The sequence below is a fragment of the Staurois parvus genome, unplaced genomic scaffold (assembly GCF_062004578.1).
Source record: "Staurois parvus isolate SC_StPar_1 unplaced genomic scaffold, SC_StPar_1.0 ptg000578l, whole genome shotgun sequence".
In the NCBI taxonomy this organism is placed as follows: Eukaryota; Metazoa; Chordata; class Amphibia; order Anura; family Ranidae; genus Staurois; species Staurois parvus.
In genome coordinates, this window is record NW_028318374.1 from 1,337,746 (window position 1) to 1,362,084 (window position 24,339).

A 24,339-nucleotide genomic window follows, 5' to 3' on the forward strand; every position below is an offset into this window, starting at 1 on the left:
TTTCCTGAATTGTTTTTTTAAATTCTGTCTCTCGGAGTGGGAATGCACCTACAATGTGAATTTCAGACCCCTCCGTGATTTCTAAGTGGGAGAACTTGCAAAATCGCAGGGTGTTCAAATACATCTGTTCCTCACTGTATGCATTCAGGACTTATGTATGCATTCACGTTTGCATGCCAGCACAGGGGGATGGGTGGGTTGGCGGTGCTTTTTACACTGTCTTTTTAATTCAACATCCCTTATAGCATGAGCAGTGACAGATCCTCTTTATGGAGAGATCTGGGGTCTACCGATGTTCTAAACCTCGGTCATCTCTGTGATAAACCGGCAGAGTTGCTAGCGTTGGTCCGGGTCTCCAGGATGGCACCTGCCTGGAGTTTGCATGTTCTCCCTGTACCTACGTGGGTTTCCTGTGGGTACTCTCAAACTTCAAAGACATGCTGGTAGGTTCATTGGATACTGTCTAAATTGGCCCTAGTATGTATATGTATGAATGTAAGTTAGGGACCTTAGATAGTACGCCCCTTGAGGGCAGGGACTGATGCACATGTGCAACATATATGTAAAGCGCTGCGTAAATTGACAGCGCTATTTAAGTACCTGAAATAAATAAATAAATGCCTGTAGCTGCAGGTATTATCCCAGTATCACCACTGAAAGTCCAGGATGTCATATGATGTCCTACAGGTGAGAAGTGGTGAATGAAAGCTGTAGATTAAAACTCTTGACAATGACTTATGAAACATTACCATGTTTAAGATTCTAATAGATTTTAGTGATTGGGTTTATATATACCTTCGGGGGGGGGGGGGTTGCAGATTTCAACAAAAATGACAGTGATCACCAGGTATCCATGGATGTGTTTAACATTCAGTACCTTTACAGTATATATCCTAAGGATGCTCTAGAAAGGGCAAGTTGACAAGATATCTTTAATGGCCAAGCAGTGTAGATTTTTGCTCACTAACCTTTGATTAAATGTAAACCTAACATCAAAAAATTACTTTAGGTCACCAGGTTCTCTACACTGCAAAAGAGCATAAAGGAGAGCCTTTCCTAACCTTCTTATCACAGAGCAACTTTTGAAATCATTTTCAAGTCTCAGGCAACCCCTGCTAAAACTAATTCCCTGGGGGGTAGTAAGAAGAATGCTCCTTATATTGGTAGTCACTGAGAAGAATGCCCTCCAAAGTGATAGTCAAAATGCTACTCTTAAAGGCAGTTAAAAAGATCATTGATGACATGCCTTTGGCTCTTCCAAATGGGTCTGGTCCCAGAAATATGTAGGCACCATTAGATGAGAGGTCAACTATCCACAGTTAAAGGAACCCCTAAAACCTCTGGAGGAGCCCTAGGAGTCCACAGAACACTGGTTACGAATGGCTTCTGTAGACCAAATACTTAACCATGTCCTACAGCAAGGTTCCAACCCACTTTTTAAACATCACTCTTGTAATGCAGAATTACTGACTGTCTGTCTCTGTCTGAGCATGAAATCAAAGTCCTAGGCAGCCAAATCCCAATGCATCTTATATAAATAGGCCTCCTGGAGTCAAACTGGTTGAGCTTTTAAGGTAAGGGCCTTATGAAACGAAGGGAACAAATTCCTAAATTTGGTAACCCGATGTGGCCAATCAGATCACTCAACTGAAGCCAGACTTGGACAAAATGAATTCTTACTAGTTACTATGAGTTACTGAATTTCAAAATTAGTTTTCTTCACAGAAAATGGCCATATGTTTCATAAAAGTCCTTCTTGTCCACCACAAATGTTCAGCCTGGTGCACAATGCCAGCAAGGCCATGGGCATTTTCTTCCTCCCATTTAGCAAAACAATCTGACATTTTCTGAATGTATTCCATGTTTTCAACCTTTGGACGTGCTTCAAAAACACCATTAGCATCAAACTCTGCTCTGAAATTATGTTGTTTATGAAAAGTAGGGGGCTTCACGCTGCAGTTTGAAAAATACTCGCTTCCATTGTATGTCGCCAACGACAAAGAACAGAGCTAGCAGATATTGGCAGTGTTATGACCCATATGCTTGTTTGGAATAATTAGATAATTAAAAGCAAAATAGCCAGTCAAAGAAATACTAACACAGATCTGAGAAAGAAACTGCAGACTGTCATGGGGAGGCCACTGCCAAGACTTGCTTCTCAGGGTGCAGTCGATTTTCTACAACTAACACAACAATCTTGTATTTGTTTTCACTTTCATTAATGTGCCAAACTTCACCAAAACAAAAGACTAATTGTTAGCAGGTTGGCAAAGGCATGGAGGGGAAATGTACCGTTATGTGTCATGGCTACATATTGTAAAGTCAAAAAAACATTAACTGGCATAGTGAAATATGATTTTTGTATCAATGAGGACCTTTATACACCTGCTTAAAGGATAAGTTCACCTTTCATATTATTTTATTATTATATTATTCAGGGTGTAACATGTAACTTGATTATGAATGCATCGGCCCCCTGCTCCCCAGCTTTGACAGCTAGCTGGGGATCTTCTCCCTCCCGCTAGCTGTAAAATAAAAAGTGTCAGTGGGGTCGCCACCCGCTAAGCCGCGTCACTCATTCAGTCTTCCAGTCCTCTTGGAATGAGAAACTACAAGTCCTGACAGCCTTAGCGCCTTAGCAAAGTTCATTGATTTTTCCTGTCAGTATATCTGCTTGCTCGTAAATCCCGTACGGGCAAGCAGATATACTGACAGGTCTGCAGGAGACCTGCATGGCACCAGTGATCTGCTGATCACTGGTACAATGCTTTACAGCAAGGGTGTCAAACTGGTGGACCTCCAGATGTTACAAAACTAAAAGGCCCATCATGCCCCTGCCTTTGGGAGTCATGCTTGTAACTGTCAATCTTGCAATGCCCCATGGGACTTGTAGTTTTGGCAACAGCTGGAGGGCCGCCAGTTTGACACCTATGCTTTACAGGCTCCTGCAAACAAAAATTATTAATTTCTTCTTTTCTTTTACCTGCAAAAAAGTGTGCATTTGTTATTTTTAGTAAAAAGGTGAATTTATCCTTTAATCATTTGCCGCCCGTCCTATGGCCGAATGGTGGCCGGCAAATGTCATCAGCATTCCGGGTGGATGCCATATGGCGTCCTCCCGCACATGCGCAGATTGCGCTCCTGCAGAGCCACGCAGCGGCGCGATCTGTCACCGGCCGTGTACCTCGGACACGGGTGATGACAGATCTGAGTATCAGCCCCGTTGCCGGTACCATGTGACCTGCTGTGACCAATCACAGCAGGTCACATGACAGTTGTATACAATGGATGGCTTCATTCATGCCATCCATTGTATACTAGTGTCTAGCTGTGAATGGTCACAGCTAATCACATGCACATGTCATGTGATTAGCTGTGGCCAAATCACAGCTAAGCACAAAAAAAAAAAATAAAACCCTGAATGAATCGATGTCATTCAGGTAAATGCTTGCTTATAGGAAAGTAATTCTATGCTATAAGCAAATTGTGTAAAAAAAAAAAAAAAATACTGATCACTTCCCCACAGTAATACAATGTTACTATGGTAACGATTTGATAATGGCTTCAAATGATCATCATCCTTTAATAAAAGAGTATTTTTTGGCATGATCAGTCATATTTTCAATATCAATGCCAAAATTTCACAATTTCTGCCAGGGTATGCAAACTTTTGAGCACAACTGTATGTTGCCCTCTTTTACTTTTATAATATAAAATTACAAAAAATGATGTTTTATTACTCAGGTACTTTATCTATATCAGTAATTGGTAACTTTTGATCTGTCCAGCAATTCCTCTTCTTCCAATGTGGCCCAAGAAGGTCAAAAGGTTAGACACCCCTGGTCTACACAATTGACATGTATTCAAAGCTTCACATTTGTGCTCTTTTTTGGTTTAGGAAAAGCCATGTCAAAAGTCATTGTATTTTTAAGAACTGACTTCTAGACCATTAAATTGAATGAATGCTTTGAGATTCAGTGTCACTCAACCTATATTTAGTATTGGTACACTATCAGACATTATGCTAGACACCAAAAGGGGACACTGTACTAATACAAGTAAATATGAAGATTTTAGGACAGTCACAATGCCATCATAATGTAGATCCAATGTCTAGATGCCAGTGCAAGACACAAACAGTAGAGGGTACTTGTTTAGGAATTAGGTGAAGGCTACAGTTTTAATTCTAGAAGCCAGCGGACACCCCAACCCTTAACTTTTGGAAATCCCTAGTTAAAGCTCCCATCCCTATTTACAAAACTAACTTTGCCTTTCTCCGGGGTTTCCTTGGGAAGTTTAATAAGATGTGGGACCCCTGGCGTGACTCTCCTACCACTGCTTTGACGTATTATCTACTGTATGAAAAGGAACTTTGCCTGCACAATAGGCAGGGTATTTGTGATAGAGATCAGTGGTATGCTCCTTTCTGGTGTTACCCTGCCCTTTGCTTGTGCACATGGAGTCCAGAAGTTGGAGTCCCACATGATTATCTCAGGTGTTTCACTCCTATTTTTTAGGTCGAGCAGCTGCTATGGTGTTCTAGTTCAGGTTTTTGCCTTTGTACTGTTGTTATAAGTGTTGTTTATTATGTGTGCTGAGCAAGGGAATGCCCAATGGCTTTGTTTTGTATTCTACTATAAAATACACCGAATAAAAAGAATTAGGAAAAAAAAGTTTTAATTTTACATATTTTACAAGACCTGCCAAATGACACCGATTAAATGAAATCCGTGGAAAATGAAATGGTCTGCCTACTATAATCACACGATCAGTTCTAATGTTTTCATAGGAGAAACACTGCATGCTCCCTTGGTCAACTGATAAACTCCCACGGCTTCAACTACCACCTCTATGCACTCAAATCTATCTCTCCACCCCTCGCCTCACCCCTTCAGTCTCTGCCCGAATCACTAGCCTTCTGAACGACATATCAGACTGGATGTAACTCCACTTCCTCAAACTAAACCTTGCTAAAATCAAGCTCCTAGTTTTCCCCCCAGCCCGTGCCCCCCCCCCCCCCGACCTCTCCATCACGACCAACAACGCCACCATCAGCCCCAAGCCAGAGTACTAGGTGTCATTCTAGACTCCAATCTGTCTTTCCAGCCCCAGATCCAATCACTGACAAATTCATGCAGATTCCACCTCCGCAACATCTCCAAAATACGCCCGTTCCTAACTCCAGAAACCACAAAGCAACTCATTCACTCTCTTATCATATCACGACTTGACTATTGCAACTCCCTCCTCGCCGGCCTACCCCAACACAGACTATCCCCGCTTCAGTCTATCCTGAATTCTGCGGCCAGACTCATCCACCTCACCAACCGCTCCGTATCCACCTCCCCCCTCTGCCAATCCCTCCACTGGCTTCCGATTGACCAATGCATAAAATTTAAAATATTAACATTGACGTACAAAGCTGTTCATAACACTGCCCCAAACTACATCACCAACCTGATATCCACCTACCACCCAAAACGCACTCTCTGCTCCTCACAAGACCTTCTACTCTCCAGTTCCCTGGTCGCCTCCTCCCATGCCAGTCTCCAGGACTTCTCCAGGGCTTTCCCCATCCTCTGGAACTCACCTTTAGGCATACCCTGAAAACCCATCTCTTCAGAGAAGCCTACCCAGCCCTCACCTAATTGTTGATCTCCTCTGTTCTTCCCACCACTCCATCCCCCACAGCTATTTCCTCCTGTACCACTCTCCACTCCCTCCTAGATTGTAAGCTCCAAGGAGCAGGGCCCTCAAACCCCTTGTGTATTGTATTGTTACTGTACTGTCTCGTGTACTGTCTCCCAATATAATGTACAGCGCTGAGCAAACTATTGGCGCTATATAAATACGGTATAATAATAATAATCCTCAGCATCCTGTAAGTATATGGAGAATACATTAGAAATAAAAGCCTCATGTAGTAAACCTAAGGCCCATGTAAAAGATGCCTGGAATTTAAGCTCAAGGCCTGCAGACCTTTGGTAAAAGCACTGTACAATGAAAAACAAATTGCCAACTTTAAAATCAGAGCAGAATAAAATATAAAGGTAATTTGTAATACTTTTAAAGTGCAGCTAAACCCAAGAGAAAAAATATATATTGCAGATTACCTTTTATTGGGTGTGTTGGAGAGTTTACATACACTTTACTAAAAAAAAATGCTTTATCAGTTTACAAAAAAAAGTGGAGCTTGAAGTATAGAACAAATCAACACTTGTGAGAATAAACTCAAGGAATAAAACTTTTTTATTTTTCCAACTTTTATTTTCCAGGAACTGGTCAACCCTAAAAATAAACAGTCTACACTCATCACCTCCAAATTGGTCCTTTTTTTCTATATTACCTGTATGGTCGATACAGGAAGCAATCTGTTCACTTTGAAGGGAGCCTAGATGGTTTGCTTGGCCATTATGGACGCTTCATTAATTCTTTGAGAAATTAAGATAACACTAAGCCACGGGGAATTTGGTTCAATCTGAGTGTCAACTCCTTATTGGGAAAGCAAACAGGCTTACTGCAAGTCCCATTACTGCTGACAACACAAATAGGATTGTGAACTCACAAGGCCAGAGAATGGTCAAGATACCAAATTGATATATAATGTGTATAATATCCATATGTTCTTAAAATCAGTTCTCCAAACCAATTCATGTATAAGCATCACCCCCCCCCCCCAACTCAAAACAGAGAATTCTCTTATGGGTAAATACTACGTGAACTAACACCATTATATTAATACTAGGGCTAAACCCTAACTAGATAACATTTAGTTTGCCAAAGCATGGTGTATCATAAACAATTACCATTTTTATTGAAGATTTTTTTTTTTTTTTTAGAAAATATAATTTTCACCTTTTCTATCCCTTTTTTTACATCTTGGCACTGTAGCTGTCCTCTAAGCTTTTTGAAGCCACATCCTGTGTACGGTACTTGCTCCAGCATGAACTACATGCCATTGCTCATGAAGAGACAATGGAGACAACGACTGCAGAATGAGAATCAGCATGACCACTTATAGTCTCCATTGGGACTGCATGTGACACGGTAACAAAGCAGTAAAGTAATTGATAGACGGTTTTTCACCCCATTTCTGAAAGCTCCTGAGCAAGGATCTTTATGGCAGGACATCCAGGCTTTATTCTCATAAATTATATTTTAATTAGAGATAAACATGTATATTTATTGAGTTTGAAAATTACTTTAGAAATTATGTGTAGGATTATATGATATTTTTGAGATTGGGTTTATGTATACTTTAGCCATCTACAGGTTCAAGAAAGGACTAAAATCATAGTGACCTTAACTGCTGTAAACAAAAAGTATTTTTATTTTCTGCTTGGTAAACACTGAACCTCCTGCCAATCAAGAATCAGTCTATGAACTCTACTCTTTGCTCGCTAATCCCTATAGTGCGGGTGGAGGCTGTGGTTATAGGAAATCTGCATTAGGGCGGCATCTTCAACACTTCGTGGCACAAATAACTCATCGTGTTTCATCCACTGCACAGTGACATTACACTAGACCAGGGGTCCCCAAACTTTCTAAACAAAGGGCCAGTTTACTGTGCTTCACGCTTTGGAGGGGGGCGGACCATGGTCAGTGGTAGTAGAAAATGTCCTTGCATCAGTGGGAGTAAACAATTTCCCATCTTGGGTATTAGAGGAATTATTAATGCCCCATCGCTTGGTGTCAGTGGGAGGAATAGTACTTCATCATTGGTGTCAGTGGGAGGAAGAGTACCCCATCATTGGTGTCAGTAGAAGGAGTAGTGCCCCATCATTGGTGCCAGTGTGAGGAATAGTGCCCCATCACTAGTGTCAGTGGGAGGAATAGTGCCCCATCATTGGTGTCAGTGGGAGGAATAGCGACCCATTGTTGGTGTCAGTGGGAGGAATAGTGCCCCATCATTGGTGTCAGTGGGAGGAATAGCGACCCATTGTTGGTGTCAGTGGGAGGAACAGTGCCACATCATTGGTGTCAGTGGGAGGAATAGTGCCCCATCATTGGTGTCAGTGGGAGGAATAGCGACCCATTGTTGGTATTAGTGGGAGTAAACAATTCAGTCTAATGGAGAATAAGACATGGAGCCACTCAATGAAACTGGAGGAGAAGCGGTTTAACCTTAAGCTACGTTCACTGTTAGGGCGGCAAGGATGCGGAGCTCCCTTCTACAATCGGTGGTGTCAACAGGAAGTATTGATAGTTTTAAAAAACTCTTGGACGTGCCTCTTAGTAAACACAATATACGGGGATATGGTAAATGACTCACACACCCACATAGGTTAAACTGGATGGACTATTTATTTATTTCAGGTACTTATATAGCACCATCAATTTACACAGTGCTTTACATATATATATATATATATTGTACATTCACATCGGTCCCTAACCCTCAAGGGGCGTACAATCTAAGGTCCCTAACTTACATTCATACATACACATACTAGGGCCAATTTAGACAGGAGCCAATTAACCTACCAGCATGTCTTTGGAGTGTGGGAGGAAACCGGAGTACCCGGAGAAAACCAATGCAGGCACAAGGAAAACATGCAAACTCCAGGCAGGTGGTGCCGTGGCTGGGATTTGAACGACCCTAGTACTGCCAGGCGGAAGTGCTAACCATTTAGCTACTGTGCTGCCCCAAGTAGTGTGATTATTCAGCATTACCAACTATGTATGTAACCCCGTAAATCATTTCCTGTTGGTAACAAGTATGCTGTGAATTTTTTATTTCCTTAGGTAAATATTGCCTTTCCACCATTTTTGATTCTATTATGTTTGTGTTCCTATATTTTCCACATAGCTTAAAACACCACAGTGTTTAGACTATGTTACAATAATGAGAATATAGCTTTGGTACTGACATGTTCGGTTTGAGCTTCCCTTTATTAACTAGCTATTTAAATATGGCAAGGCTGTTTTGTGTTCCTATCTGTTTCTCATTTGCAGCGAGGCAGGGATGGATGCAAATCACCTTATGATGTATCTCCAGCTGGCTCGCCAACATGAAATGCTAATCTATACAATGGTCTCTGGATAAAGATACATTAGGCTGTCCCTATGAAATGTTCTATACCGTTCTCCATAATGGAAATAGCTTTAAATCATTATAATGACTTCTAGTGTAATTTCCATCAGTTAATCTGGCAGAAACCCTCATTAGGCCTTGCAGATGTGTAGATTGCCAACATAAAGAACCAGCCGATACATTGTGATGAGAACAATGTCACCTGCACAGTGCCCTGATACTTATCATTTTTATTTAAATGCATTATATTTGCTCAGCGTGTTGGTATATCAGCTCTGCAGTTTCAAAGACAATTGTGAGCTTTCAACCTTGTGATAAAAATTTGGTGAAGGCCCCTTTCTCTTCCAATGCAACTGGACCCTTGTACACAAAGCCAGCTCCATAAAGACATGGTTTGAGGAATTTGGGGTGAAGGAACCCCAGTTCGCTGCTCAGAGCCCTGAGTTCAACCCTACTGAGCTAATTTGGAATGCCAATTACAAGCCAGGTCTTTTTATCCAATATCAGCACCTGACTTCACAAATGTTCCATGGCTGAATAGACACACATTTTCAAACTCAAACTTTCAAATCTTGTGGAAAGACTTCCCAAAAGAGTAGAGGCCGTTAAGGATGCAAGGAGGGCTGGGAGGCAACTCCATAATAATGTTCTTAGTTCTGTGAATGTTCAACAAGCTTTTTAACAGGTACGATGGTCATCAACCGGAGGTGTGTGGAATGCTGAAGATTCATCAGCTGTTAAAGTTCTTGAAGGCAGAGAACTTCAGACCCACCACACAGAGAGGTATTAGGAGTCTTCTAGAAACAGTTTTTCAGGAGACAGTTACTTTTAACCAGCAAAAGCTACAGTATCAGTCCATTTCCTCTGCAGCACTCTGAAACCCTGACGCTGCTAGGCATATACCAACTTGGATAACGAAAGTTGAGAGGTTTTCTTCCCATGTTTCATTCTTCACTTCTAATCCTTAACCTTTTGACACTGATTGCCTCCCAGCCCCTGAAGGCAGAGGGTGGGTCTTCAGGTCAGGCAACCAGTGTGATTGGCTGTCACAGCGGTCACATGATCAGAAAGCTAACAATCACAAGTAGTATGCATTGGGAGATCAACTCCAGCTACCAACCAGCTAAGACCCACCCACTGAGCGGCTGCATATATACAGTATGTATGTGGCCGGCATCAAGAGGTTAAAGTGGTTGTAAACCTTTACAAATATCCAGTAAAGTGACTGGCCTCAGGTCATACACAGAGATGAAACAATTCCTCCTGCATAAGTTGTACCTGTTTATCTATGGCCCTCCCGTACATCCATTCAAAGTACAAAATTTGCACAGCATTTCTGAGCTTCAGAAGGCAGGTGATGGGGATTTGGGGATACTGCAGAGCAAAAAGGTGAGTGTAATCTGACACCTGAGTGGAGGGAATGGACCCCCACCACACATGCACACAAAAACATGAACACACACACACAGTTTCATAGGGAAAGATATACAGCAGAGGCTGTCAATAACCTGCTGTGTGGTTTCCCCATAACCTGTTATAAGTGAAAGAAATCAAACTAACTTCTTTGGATTGAGGCAGGTACACATTATAGAAAGATATGCTTTCTTCATTTTCTATTTCAGAGGTTTACAACCACTTTAAAACCAAATGCCAGGATTTGCCTTATTGCCCCACTCTCTAGCAGCACATACTTTTCCTTCACTCCTCCACTGCTCCATTCAGCTACTGAAAGCAAGCAAAAAAATCTCTATGTAAACTGTGAGTCACTCTAAATTGGGAAAGAACACCTGCATTCTATTACACCCCTCACACACTCTTTTTGGAAGAATGCTTTCACCTATTAGCTACCAAATGGTGTAAAAACACCCAACCTGTCAACAATTACGCTGCCAATTGTATTATTATATTGTGAGTCACTCTAGTTGGAGCTTACAAAGGGCTGAGGATTGTCTTCCTGCCCTCGTGTGACAGCTCTGGGCCAAGTGGAGTGCATTGATGTCCATGAATGCCTTGGACATTCAAGATTGGCCTAGTAGGGTGACTGGCAGGCTCACTCGGATTCGGACTCAGACTAGGATCTGAACACACCTGAACACGCTTGAGCTTATCTCCAACTAGGAGGTTGAGATGGGAAGGGGGTGTGGTTGGGGTTGTATTAATGTGAACAGGGTGTGAACTATCTTATGTGTAAGGGGCAAAGAGAAAGTGTATCTGCAAAGGTCATCACATCTCCTTGCCACCCCGCCACCCACTTAAACTCACCTTGTCATAGCTCCCACACTACTTCTTCCTTGGTTCCTTTTGTGTATTGAGAGAGAGCTAAGGGCAGATGGATTCCAGGAACTAAATGCTACATGAATCATCTGCCCTTACTCAAGATGGCCACAGCTAAAAATGCTAGGAGGGGTATTTGTCAAGGTGATTTCTCAACCAAATAAAGCATGGAGACATTGATGGATGGGGGAGTTTGCTATGAATATTAAAAATGAATTAAATAGTGTTTTCAGTTTGTGGTGCTTAGCAAGGCTGGACAAGAGGTAGGCAGGAGGGATGGCTGCCCTGGGCACTGTGGTATCATGTGAGGTGGGGGGGGGGCACCACAAGGAGATTGGGGGGGATGTGTGTTGAGAAGGGGTGCCAGGGGGTACGAATTGCTCTAGAGGGCAAATTTGGGGAGGTGTGCTAGGAGTGGTGATTTGGGGGATTTGTGTTAGAAGGGGGAATGGGGGAAGAGGATGTGTGCTAGGAGGGGGATTTGGGGGGTTTGTGCTATAAAAGTAATATGGTACAGGGGAATTTTTTTTTGGGGGGGGGTGCTAGCAGGGATGATTGGGGGTATTTGTGCTAGGATGGGTGACTGGGGAAGGGGAATTTGTGCTGGGAGAGGGGGATTTAGAGTTGGAGAGAGATCATTTGAGCTTGGAGGGGAAATTTGAGGGGTAGAGGATTTGTGCTAGGAGGGTGTAGTGCCTATGAAATGTGTTGGCCTTGGACCCTTTGTTTCTTGGGTAATTTTTACAATAAACCATTGTTGCCAAAATGCCAGGAGCATGAGAAATGACTGATGTCATTTCTCTAAGGAACAGAGTGACAAGATTTTAGACTGCTTATAGCAAGATAAGAATTTGTTTGTAGGATTGAACGTGTTTATGACATCTAGTAATGTCACATTAGAAGATAAGAGCCTGTTTAAAGACATCTACTTGCTTGAGAAGTTTGAAATCCTTAAGTTTAGGGTAGATGAGAAGAAATTTAGGGCAGATAAGAAGCTGATCTGAAGCAAAAGCATGACTGTTTAGATAACGATGATGATTCAATATGGTGGCTGGGCATGACTCTGTTATCCTCATGGAACCTTTCTGCTAGCTCCTCCTAGAGTAGGTGTGGCACCCGCCCACTTCGGGAAAGCTGCCAGGAACATGGTTTAAAAGCCGGAAGTTTAAGTGCTATCGATTGGGAGCCCCCTAGCAGACGAGGACGCTTTGATGCTGGGACTCTTGCCAAGGCTCTATGGGCTCATCAATTGGTCGCGTTTACGGCTTCCCAGTGACCCCCTGTGCAGTATGGTTCTGATGGGATCTGTTCCTTCCCGCCTTCACATAGCTTTGGTAATGTATTAATTCTATGCTGTGAAGCTGTCAAATAATGTGTCTATTTCATGCTGTAATGCTCACATTATTATTGATGTGTGTTATTATGCAGATTGTGGTGACTATAAGATATATCCTCCTGTGTGTTGTGTCATAATAAAAGTGGAGGTTTTGACAGTGCAAGAATATTGCAGTTGGCTTCTGTTATTTCTTGGAGTGCCGGGTGAATGCTATGATGTGCCAGGGCATTTGTTCATTTTGTAGAGGGTCTTTCACATGCGTACAATATGTAATGATGTAAATGCTGGTTAAAAGTACCTGTGTGTGACTAGCTGTTGATTGTGTGTGTGCACATGACTTGCTTTTAGTTACTGCACTCAGCATTATCATTACAGAGGGGTAATTTTTTTTGGGGGGTGGTGATTTGTGCTGGGGGCATATGGGGAGAGAGAGGATTTGAGCTGGGGGGATGGTCAGGTAAAGATTTGTGCTGGGAGAGGGGGATCAAAGCTTAGGGGGTAAGCATGCAGAGTAGTGTTTGATTTTTTTTGGGGGGAGAGGGAATTTTTGCTGACACATGATGCTCAGACATCTTGGGGGGCACAATTTGGCATGCTCGCCCTGGGCTCTAGATGATCTTGTCCCAGCACTGGTGCATAGATACAGGTAAGTTCCACTTTAAACTTGAATCCTCCCATGTAGTAACGAAGGGGTCATCACCAGCTACTGTCTATCAAACAACAGTTCTGTCCTACGGCAACCAGTTGTGCCGCAGACAGAAATTCAACTACGAAAAAACATTCTTCCAATAAGATATATTTGTATTTTCAGTTCACGCCGCAAAAGCAAACTTCACCGGCTTATTTCTATGCTGTGAAACCCCAGGAGCTGAGTAGAGAAATAGCGTTCAGCATTCCTGCACTCCTTTAAATAGGATGGACTGTGCAAAACAACAATACTTACATATAATCTAAAACCAAATATAACTGAATTACTTATCCCTTATACAAACAGCCTCTCGCATCCAGCCCGGGAAGTGTTTATCTAAGCGGAACACCGCGACCAATATTGTCCTGCGTGGTAAAATCTAAAACAAACACCCTTGCCTTACCACTAGGATAGGATGGCATTGAGCGCGGCATCGCTTTACATAACCGTTACTTGAAAATGAAATGCAAATGACCTAATTATAGTTTCAATGAAATTCATCAGCTGCTGTCAAGGTTAACGCCAGGAACTAATGGTATGTTAATTAAGTCATACCTAACCGTGGCGATACTCCCAGGCAGACCGTAAAGAAGGGCCCTTTTCTCTTCTTCAGCGAGAGCATAAATCTTGATTTTTGGGTCGTGGCTCTGGCAAGAGCCCCACGGCCTCACAAAGAAGCTGTGTTTGGAGACAATAAGGTATTATTCTAAAATAAAGTGATACGGGCGCCATTGCTAGGCACCGAAGCGTGTATATTTACTCTTACTAAACAAGAATGCTGTTGTTTAGACGCTAATGTACTCGATGTGTTCACATTAAAGTGATCAAGTATAACATTAACCAGGCATCATGGGAGACGCTATGAAAGAGAATGGCATGATGGGAGATGATGATGAAAGGAAGAGGTCCGGCTGTTGTCGCTAACTGCTGAGCTATTAAAATTTTAAATTAAATTTTAAATTTTGAAGATGAACTCCAGGCGGACACAAAAGATACAAATTAAAGTGGTTGTAAACCCCTGAAATGAAAATTGAACAAAGCATTTCCTCCTACAATGCATGCTTACCTCAATTCAAAGCACTTAGTGTGATTTTTGCTTGCTATCTGCATGAGTCACTTCTGACAGTCTATGCCAACGCCAGACAATTCCAGGAGACGGTTCCACCAACCCTTCAGCAAACAGCAGGTGATCGACTGCCTCAGCTGTGCATGCTTCCCTATGAGACTGTGTAGAGGTAGGTGTGTACTTTCCCTCCACTCAAGAGCCACATTACACTCAGCTCTCTGCTCTATGCTGTGCAGTGTGTGACATCACATTCCCACTCACTGCTCCCTGACATCACATTTCCGCTCCTTGTCACGTCCGCAGATGAACTGGTACAACTTATGTAGGAGGATTTCTTTAAGGTCTGTGTATCATTCCACTGAATATATGCAGCCACTGTATTTATGAATACATCATTACATTTTTTTAGTGCAAGCAGTGTACCTGGATATGACCTAGTATCAGCCTCTGGCAGTCCCTGTACAGCTGAGCTTAGACTGGGAGAGGGAGAAGCAGCCCAAGAAGCTAATCAATTGTGCTACAGTGTTCATGTGCCAACAAGGAACTTGTTAATAGAAGGAAAGAGCAGAATGAGTGAGTGCAAAACATATTATATATATATATATATATATATATACATACAGTAAAGGAAATGCGTGTTTGATCCCCTGCTGATTTTGAATGTTTGCCCCTCACAAAGAAATGAGCAGTCTAAAAATCAAATGTTCAGTGTATTGTAACACTGAGAGACAGAATAGCAACAAAACAATTCAAAAGAAATGTATGTCTAACAAATGATGACTGATTTGCATGTTCATGAGAGAAATAAGTATTTTATCCCCTATCATTCAGCAGGATTTCTGGCTACCAGGTGTCTTTCATACAGGTAACAAGCTGAGATTAGAAGCAGTCTCTTAAAGGAAGTGCTGCTAATCTCATTTTGTTACCTGTATAAAAGACACCTGTCCACAGGAGCAATCAAACCATCAGAATCCAAACTCTCCACCATGGCAAAGACCAAAGAGCTGTCCAAGAATGTCAGGGACAAGATTGTAGACCTACATAAGGCTGGACTGGGCTACCAAACTATCGCCAAGCAGCTTGGTGAGAAGGTGACAACAGTTGGTGCAATCATTCGCAAATGGAAGAAACACAAAACAACTGTCAGTCTCCCTAGGTCTGGTGCACCATGTAAGATCTCACCTCGTGGCGTGTCAATGATCATGAGAACAGTGAGGAATCATCCCAGAACTACACGTGAGGATCTTGTCAATGATCTCCAGGCAGCTGGGACCACAGTCACCAAGAAAACAATTGGTAACACACTACGCCGACAAGGATTGAAATCCTGCAATGACCGCAAAGTCCCTCTGCTCAAGAAAGCACATGTCCAGGCCCGTCTGAAGTTTGCCACTGAACATCTGAATGATGCAGAGGAGGACTGGTTGAAAGTGTTGTGGTCAGATGAGACCAAAATCAAGCTCTTTGTCATCAACTCAACTCACCGTGTGTGGAGGAGGAGGAATGCTGCCTATGACCCCAAGAACACCATCCCAACTGTCAAACATGGTGGTGGAAACATTCTGCTTTGGGGGTGTTTTTCTGCTAAGAGGACAGGACAACTGAACCGCATCAAAGGGACGATGGACTGGGCAATGTACCGTCAAATCTTGGGTGAGAACCTTCTTCCCTCAGCCAGGGCATTGAAAATGAGTTGTTTTTGTTAAAATTGTTTACTTTATTCAAACTTTGTGTATTTCATATACAGTATGTGTGAGGCAATTAAATTTTAATAAAATAAAATACATATATTCATTGCATACAAAGTTGTGTCTATATGAGTATTTCTGGGGAGGGGGACCATATATTTCATCAGAATCTTAAAGCTGTCCATGACTCACAAAAGGTTAAAAACCACTGAGCTAGATAATGCCTGACGTTCTCCAGCCAGAAAAAGAGATAAGCTCTAACTGCCTTTCTTCAGTTTCTAATGCACACTGTGAGAAGCTCACGGTGTGCAGTGAAATCAGAGTAAGTAATTTCATTATAGGAGAGGAGCCTGTACAACTGTGCAAGACTGAAGGTTATTCCAGCTTTAAAGTGGTTGTAAACCTCAGGCATTGAAGATGAACAGAGCATATCCCTCTATAGTATATACTTGTCTCAGTTCAGAGCACTAACTGTCATTTCTCTCAGCTGCTTTGTTCCTCTTCTATCAGCATGGATCATTTCTGACAAGTTTTCCTGACACCAAGAGAAAAATGGTGACAGGAGAGGGAACTCCAACAGACTGACAGCTTCAGCTCTGTTCCTGTGAACTGTGTGGAGTGGGGAGGTGTCCCTTCCTTTCAATCAGCTCTCAGAGCTCTCCTCACTGAGCTCTGCAGAGTGTAATCTCAACTCAGCTTCACTGAAAGCTCAGACAAGCTGTATAAATTCAGACATTTGTCATTTCTGCTCTCCGTCCCATTTTTATGAATGCTCAGACAAGCTTTATAATGTCAGTGTTTTGAATTGATGTAGAGAAGAGAAGACTGCAGATAAACCGGTATAACTTATGAAGGAGGATTTGTTTAATCTCTGTGTATCATCTGAGGCCAGATACTTCATTGGGTATATGTAAGGGCTTACAACCACTTGTATACAAAATGAAAAAGAAAAAACCTTGGCTTTAGATATACTTTAATTTAAAAAAAATATATCCACCTGTGCCTATCTGCTGGAAGTATGAAACATCCGTTTATTTTCCTTCCCAGAAAGCATTGTTTTTCTGAGAAGGGTTGCGTTATACGAAGAAAGTAGATGCCAACTGTGCTTAGTGGAGCTCTTTAATTTCAAACCAAGGAAGGAGCAATTGACTCTGAAGTAGTTCAGGAAGTTCACATTCCAGGTGGATGTTGAAGTCTATAAATAATTCATAGACCCTTCCAAGTGTCCTGAAATCCCAATCACAGGTTTATAATATCAGCAGTATATCAGGACATAAATGTCTTCAGGTCTCTTAGCCAAGTGCTGGGCAAGAAAAGCTCCCTTTCACAATAGCTCCCTATTATCACCTGTCATCTGTCATGTGTTATTGCCATATATTTGGCCAAAAGGAAAATTCTTCTTTGTTTACTTGTCAGGGATGATGAATTGTGTACCAAAAAACACTATTTCTGAAATCACTCCAGAGAACGACACAGGGATTGTTTATTAAGTGAAAACACGGCATATGAAAGCAATCGGGGGGGAAAAAAAAAAAAGAGTACGGCAAGCAGTGACGGACACAATTATGCTGACACGGACACATGGAGTCAACAGCTCTCAGGCATATGATCAATGTAATAGGGTGCTGTGACTGACAAAAAGCATTGTTGGCCTAGATAGCACAATGAGACTTTTATGAAGAGGTGAGACCAGGAGTATTGAAATTGTCTCGAATAAGTGGTTTGTTTTTCTTTATAAAGCAAAGGATGAATGTTGAGCTACAGCCATGACTTTTGGCAACAAAAGGTGTCTGGCTCATTTGCGAAATGAAAATTCCACAGTTACAAATGAATGGGGCAAGACAAGGCTGATAAAATGCCAACTCCAAGCTCAAGACTAATTTTCTGAACACCTGTGCCCTTCAGACTAGGCTACTGAGAGTATAAGGAAGCCATTCTCAACTATGGTTCCATGGTTCCTCCAGAGTTTGCTAGAGGTCCCTGGAGCTAATAGACTGACATCTTATTAAATGGTTGTTTACCTCCTATTTGATGGTGCCTGCATAGTTCTGTGGCTGGGGCCAGAGCCACTTGGCAAAGCAAGCTGGAGGAAACCAATGATTGTTTGAGCTGTCTGTAAGGGTGGCATTCTAACCACCACTATAAGGTGGGAATTTTTTTCACTGGTCACATTGGGGGTCAGTGGTAACATTTTTATCCACTGACCCCCAGTGAATTTGTTTTTATCAGAGGTTCCCTGAGACCTAAATACTATACTAAGGCAGCCTTTCTCAACCTTTTCAACACAGAGGAACCCTTGAAATAACTTTCTCAAGTAACCCCTGCTAAAAATTACGATATCTACAACTACATCTTGCACTTGTGCTCATTGGGAAGAATGCTCCTTACTATGGCCTTTGGGAAGAATTACCCCTTTACAGATAGCTAAAAATATCAATGGCATCAGTGGGAACATATCTGGGAGGCAGATATTGCTCATTGCTCAAGGAACCCCTAGCAACCTCTGGAGGAACCCGAGGGTTTCATGGAACCTTTGAGAAACCCTGCTTGAAGGGTTCTTCAAGGATAAAAAGGTTGAGAAAGGCTGATGAAAGGGACAACTGCCCGATGAAGTTCACAACACAGTTCGAAAGAAAGCCACTTTTCACAAGGGAACGTGTAAAAAGTCCATGGGTAAGGTGGATAGTGAAGACCATGATTACCTAGAGTTTGGAGCTCTGTAAGCAGACCTCTGCTCTTCCTGTTCAATTCTAAGTCCTGCTTTTCTTGAGCTTATTTGCTTGAGTATCAGAGGTTTCATAGAACCTTCATGTTTCTGGAACTTGCATTATTAAGCTGTGTGAGCTGGAAGATGATCCAGAAGGATACAAGAGATGAGTCACATTGACAGTTCTAGGACATTTACATTCTGGGTGCTCGGTTTATTTAAACTTTAGGTTTTTAAACTGATGTTGCATAGCTGTTTCTTTTTTTATCAGATATTTAAACAATATATTTCTGGTTAACCCCTACAATACACTACTGTGTCATATGGGTCAAAGGATGGAACTAAGGTATGGAAACAAACATCTAGCACTCCAAAACTGTTGAATGGTACACAGTGTGAAGAATACTTTGAACTCCGACAGAGTGAAGACAGGAAATGTGAGCCTACAAAGAGGTAAGTATAATACCCCGTCTTTTGCAAGGACCTCCTTTTAAAGTGGACTCAAAGTCATCAAGTTAGCCTAGCATGCCTTGAATGTAACTGTTTTGGCAAAGTTTGCTTTTTTCCCCAAAAATAGCCTATGCAGTCGGGGCCCCTGTAGGATCCTTGGAAGGCCTACTGAAAAAACCCTGCTTTAGCGTTCTCTATGTCCTGCCTTATTTCTAGGACACAAATAAATGTTGTTTTTCACTCCTGTAATGCTGGACATGAGCATCCAATGGCCTATCAACAAAGCAGGATGTGGGGATTGCTAACTGGGAGATTTTTGGCCACGCTTCCAGAGAAATCAGAATGTCCTACAAGTATGACATTAAAGTTAATGAACGTCTTATAAATTAGCATAGTTTTTTAATATCTACTTTAGCCCCTTTACTGCATAGGTTATTTTCTAGAAAAGGTGAATTTAACTTTAAAATTACATTAAGTCCCCGACTTATGAACATATTCCGTTCTGGGAGAACATTTGTAAACTGGATTAGTTTGTAAGTCCGACAAAGTGAGCCTTATACACCTTTGACACAAATATACAATGTAAGCATACAAAAACAAACACACAAAAATTCTGTAAATAAACTATTTTTACTTTTACAGTTACCTTAAAATGGTGGCACAGTACAGTTCAGTACCACAACTGGCATATAGTGGAGGAGGGAGGGTAGGTGGGAGATTGTGGAGCTGAAGGATCATCAGCAATAGAAGATGGTGGGCAAGATGGAATTTGGCCCACACCTGATGTAGTTGGAACTTAAGGATCATCACCAATAGGAGATGGAGGGCAAGATGGAATTTGGGCCACACCTGATGTTGATGAAGCTGAAGGATCATCAATAGGAGATGGAGGGCAAGATAGAATTTGGCCCACACCTGTTGTTGACAGAACTGAAGTATCATCAGCAATAGGAGATGAAGGGCAAGATGGAATTTGGCCCATACCTGATGTTGATGGAGCTGAAGGATCATCAACAAAAGAAGCTGGAGAGCAAGATGGAATTTCACTCACACCTGATGTTGATGACACAGGTTTTTTGATGGATTTAATTCTGTATGATCCAGTGATGTCTGAGTAGTAGCTCTTTTTTACTCATCATAGATTACTCTGTAGCACTGGATGGCATCCTGAACAGATGCTGCAACCTTTGTGTATAGTTCTACGTTGGGGTCCTGTGCCTCAAAAACTAACAGTGCCTCTTCAGTGCCATTTCATGTGTTGTGAATCTCTTTGGTTCTTCAGTTACATCTTCCTCTTGGCTCTATTCATCTTTTTGCTGGGCCTCTAATTCCATCAGGTCCTCATTAGTAAGCTTCTCATGTTGCACAGCAAGGAGTTCAATGAAGTCGTCATCTTGCAGATCTAGCTCCAGCTTCATGCTAAGGGTCACTAAGTTGTTGAAGACCTCTTTGGACTCCTTACCCACCTTCCCAAGTCCATGAACTTCATGAACAAACTGAGGGAAAAGGTTCTTCCAAACCCCATTCATGGTGACAGCTGAAAACCTCATGCCAAGCAAAGTTGATGTTTTTTATGGCCTTGTAGATGTTATAGTCTTTCCAAAATTGTTGCAAAGTTGTTTCTGTTTCATCAATAGCCGTCACCGCCTGACAAAAAGTGTGATGTAAATAATATTTCTTGAAAGCCGCAATAACTCCTTGGTCCATAGGTTGGGTGAGCGCCGTAGTATTCGGTGGCAGATACACTACTTTGACGTTGGGAAAGTCATCCATGAATTGGGGGTGACCTGGTGCATTGTCAAGCAGCAAATGAATGTTGAATGGGATATCTTTCTCCAAACAATATTTCTATATCTCTGGGATAAAGTGGTGTAAAAACTAGTCCTGGAAAATGGCCTGTGTAACCCAGGCTTTGGAGTTACTCTTCCACACAACAGGAAGAGAGCCCTAGGCTATGTTTTTGAGGGCTCCTGTGTTCTCTGAATGGTAAACTAAGAGAGGCTTTAGTTTCATATCACCAGAAGCATTGCCACCAAACAACAGAGTGAGTCTGTCATTTGCTGCTTTGAAGCCTCGCATCACCTTTTCCTCTTTACTGATGTAACTTCGTTCTGGCATCCTCTTCCAGTAGAGTCCTGTCTCATCGACCTTAAAAACCTGTTGGGGTAAATAAGCACCTTCATCAATAATTTCTCTAAGTGTTGCTGGAAATTCTTGGGCAGCTATAGTATCTGCACTCGCAGCCTCACCACTTAATTTTATGTTGTGAAGGTTGGTTCTAGCCTTGAATCTGTTAAACCATCCATGGCTGGCAGTAAAAGATGCACACTGTTCACCCCATTTTTTTCTTCAAGTCTTCAAACAGGCTTTTAGCTTTTTCTTGAATAAACATTAAGCTGAGTGGGACTCAACGTTGATGCTGATCCTGCATCCACACACTGAGAAGTTTCTCCATCTCCTCTATCACTTTACCATGCTTTTTGAATATTATTGTTGACTTCATAGGCACAGCAGACTTCACATGTTCCATGATCTTGGCCTTGTTCTTTAGAATTGTGCCAATGGTAGAACGATTCATGTTATAAGAACGAGCAATGTCTACCATCTTTTTCTCAATTATTTTCATTTTTGTTTCCATGGTTATTGCTCTGCACTTCCTAGCAGTCCCCTCCACATCACCACTGCTTTTCCTCTTGCTTCCGGACATCCTGTTCTCTGTACAGTACACTATTGCATTGTACAGTTAGCACACAGCAACACAAATGTGACAATGTGCAACTGTGACAATGTCTGGCAGACACGTGAGCTACTTCCGCGATTTGTTCGCATCTACGAATGTTCATAATGCGAGGTCCATTCGTATCTGTGAAAGTTTGCAACTTGAATGTTTGTAAGCTGGGGATTTACTGTAGTGGGTTTAGTTCTGCTTTAACATTGAAGAGCAGATTGGGTTTCCTCATTGGCAGTTGTGGGATTTCCTTTAGACATATATAGCGGGGGCTGCTATCAGCCAAACACGTACCTTGTAGTGGTCGTTATCCTATCCACAGTTATCTGAGAATTCTAAAATAAGATATTATAATTTAGAGCTGCAGTGTAGGATTTTGGTTTCCTTTCAGTTTCTGATGCTGAGTTCAGTTCAGTTTCAAAGACCAACTTTCTGTTTAAAGTACATTCCAGGTGCATCAAAATAAAAGGTGTTTGAGGTTCTACAGTTGACTTTCTTTAGAAGATAGACACAGCCTGAGATCTTTGCAGAGGACCCATCTCCTGTCTGCTGAAAAGAAAGTCTTTTGTTCTCTGTGTGAAAGCTGTGATCTCTCTGCAGAGGTCCAACAAGCCTCCTGATGAGTCAAAGCTAGAGGTCTCTAATCAGCAATGCTCATGCTGCCTGCTGATTGGAGGGCTTTAGCTCTGACACAGCAGAGGGTGAGTTAGACCTCTGCAGAGAATCCACTGCTTCCACAACTTGAGAAATGGTCCTTCTCTACAGTATGCTAGCAGGGGACATTGACAGGTCTTTCTACGCAGAATGTGGTTGCTTTCTAAAGGAAACTGTAGGACTTTGCACACCTATTTGTATGTACCTGGAATGTAGTTAGCTGATTTAAACAAATTGTTTAATTGGGTTTTAAGATTTTTTTTGTTACTTTAAAAGTTGCTTACCTCGTCAGTAGTTGTTATTTTCTGTGCTGCTTTTGATTATTCCTCTTTGGAATATTTGTAAGACATTAGCACAAATCAAATGTTACCTAAGCAAGTGCATCTTTTTGGAATCCAGCGTTAGATAAAACAAGACAATCAAGTAACCAAGAATTCTTTTCAGTCTTTGCAGCAGTGCAGGGAAGTTGTGCGCAGAAGGAACAGGGATTTCACAGCTGGAATGAATCCTATGCTAGAGGAACTTTTATAGATTATTTGAGTGTAATTTTCTGTTACCAGAACACATAACTTTTTAAGCGCTCGCTGAGAATTGAAACAGCAGGAGATAAGGACACCAATAAGATTGAGTGCACATTGAGTGTGTTCAAGCTTTAAACGACCTACGTTGGTGAGTTCATCGAAGGGGGAAAGTCAGATTATATCAATTAAATCAATCAATCAATGGCTTCTGAGGCTGACGATGACCTGGGGGGCTCTGGATCGTGAATATGCAGAATGTTGGGCGCATCAAGCTAAATCGGTAAACATGCAATCCTGACACATAGTCAATAAAACCTTTTAGTACTAGATAGACCTACATGAAGTACACCACTTAGTGCCGTCGTATCTGAAATCAAACTGAGAAAGAAGAGACGGGACACTGTTAGATATATTTTTTTTATTGACAAGCACAGAAGTTAAGTACAATCTGATCTTTGGATGACCTTGTAGAATGCAATAGGAAGGACAAAGAGATGAAGGCAAAAGATCATTAAAGGACAATTACCACTGGTGAGCTGATGTTCCTGCCTGTTACTTATATCACAGCAAACAAAGCATTTGCCTAGGGTGAAAATGGGACCTGGTGAGTTGTGGCAGACTGACCCATGAGAGGCTCCTGGGGGGAAGTGGCAGGATGGAGTAAGGGGGTCCAGTTCTGAGAGGAGAGAGAGAAATTGGCAGAGATCAAGAGAGCCCTGGGATAAGGACAGTTCCAGAACCGGTGAGAGAACTAACGGCAGTTGTAGGCATCGGTTCAGCAGACAGAGAGTGGCGACAGCAGGGCCTGGGGGAAAGGGGGTGTTTGGTGGAGAGTGGCAGTGGTGGGGCTCGTGGGGGGGGGGGTTAGGGGTTGGCGGAGAATGGCCCGGGAGGAGGAGGGAACCCAATTTGCCTGGGCCAGCACAACAACGAAATACACCACTGGCCAACAGTGATATTTATACATGGTCATTTTTGTCTCCTTTCCTTCCCACATGGCCAGAACTAAGATGGCACTCTCTTGCATGAGAATTCTCTAGAAATTTCTGAAGCTGTAATTCTAGTGAAGATCGTTTATTGGAACAACATATTTCAAATGGAAAGGGTAATCTCTCTTTACTTAAAGTGGTTGTAAACCTCAGACATGAAATATGAACAAAGCATATCCCTCTATAGTGTGTACTTGACTCAAT

At 42.1% G+C, this 24,339-nt stretch overlaps 1 protein-coding gene across 4 annotated transcripts in view; it reads right to left on the reverse strand.

Annotated features, from left to right (window-relative positions):
• NEGR1 (neuronal growth regulator 1) overlaps positions 1-24,339 on the reverse strand; it is a 782,301-nt gene that overhangs the window by 218,003 nt on the left and 539,959 nt on the right. The gene's annotated exons all lie outside the window — the stretch shown is intronic.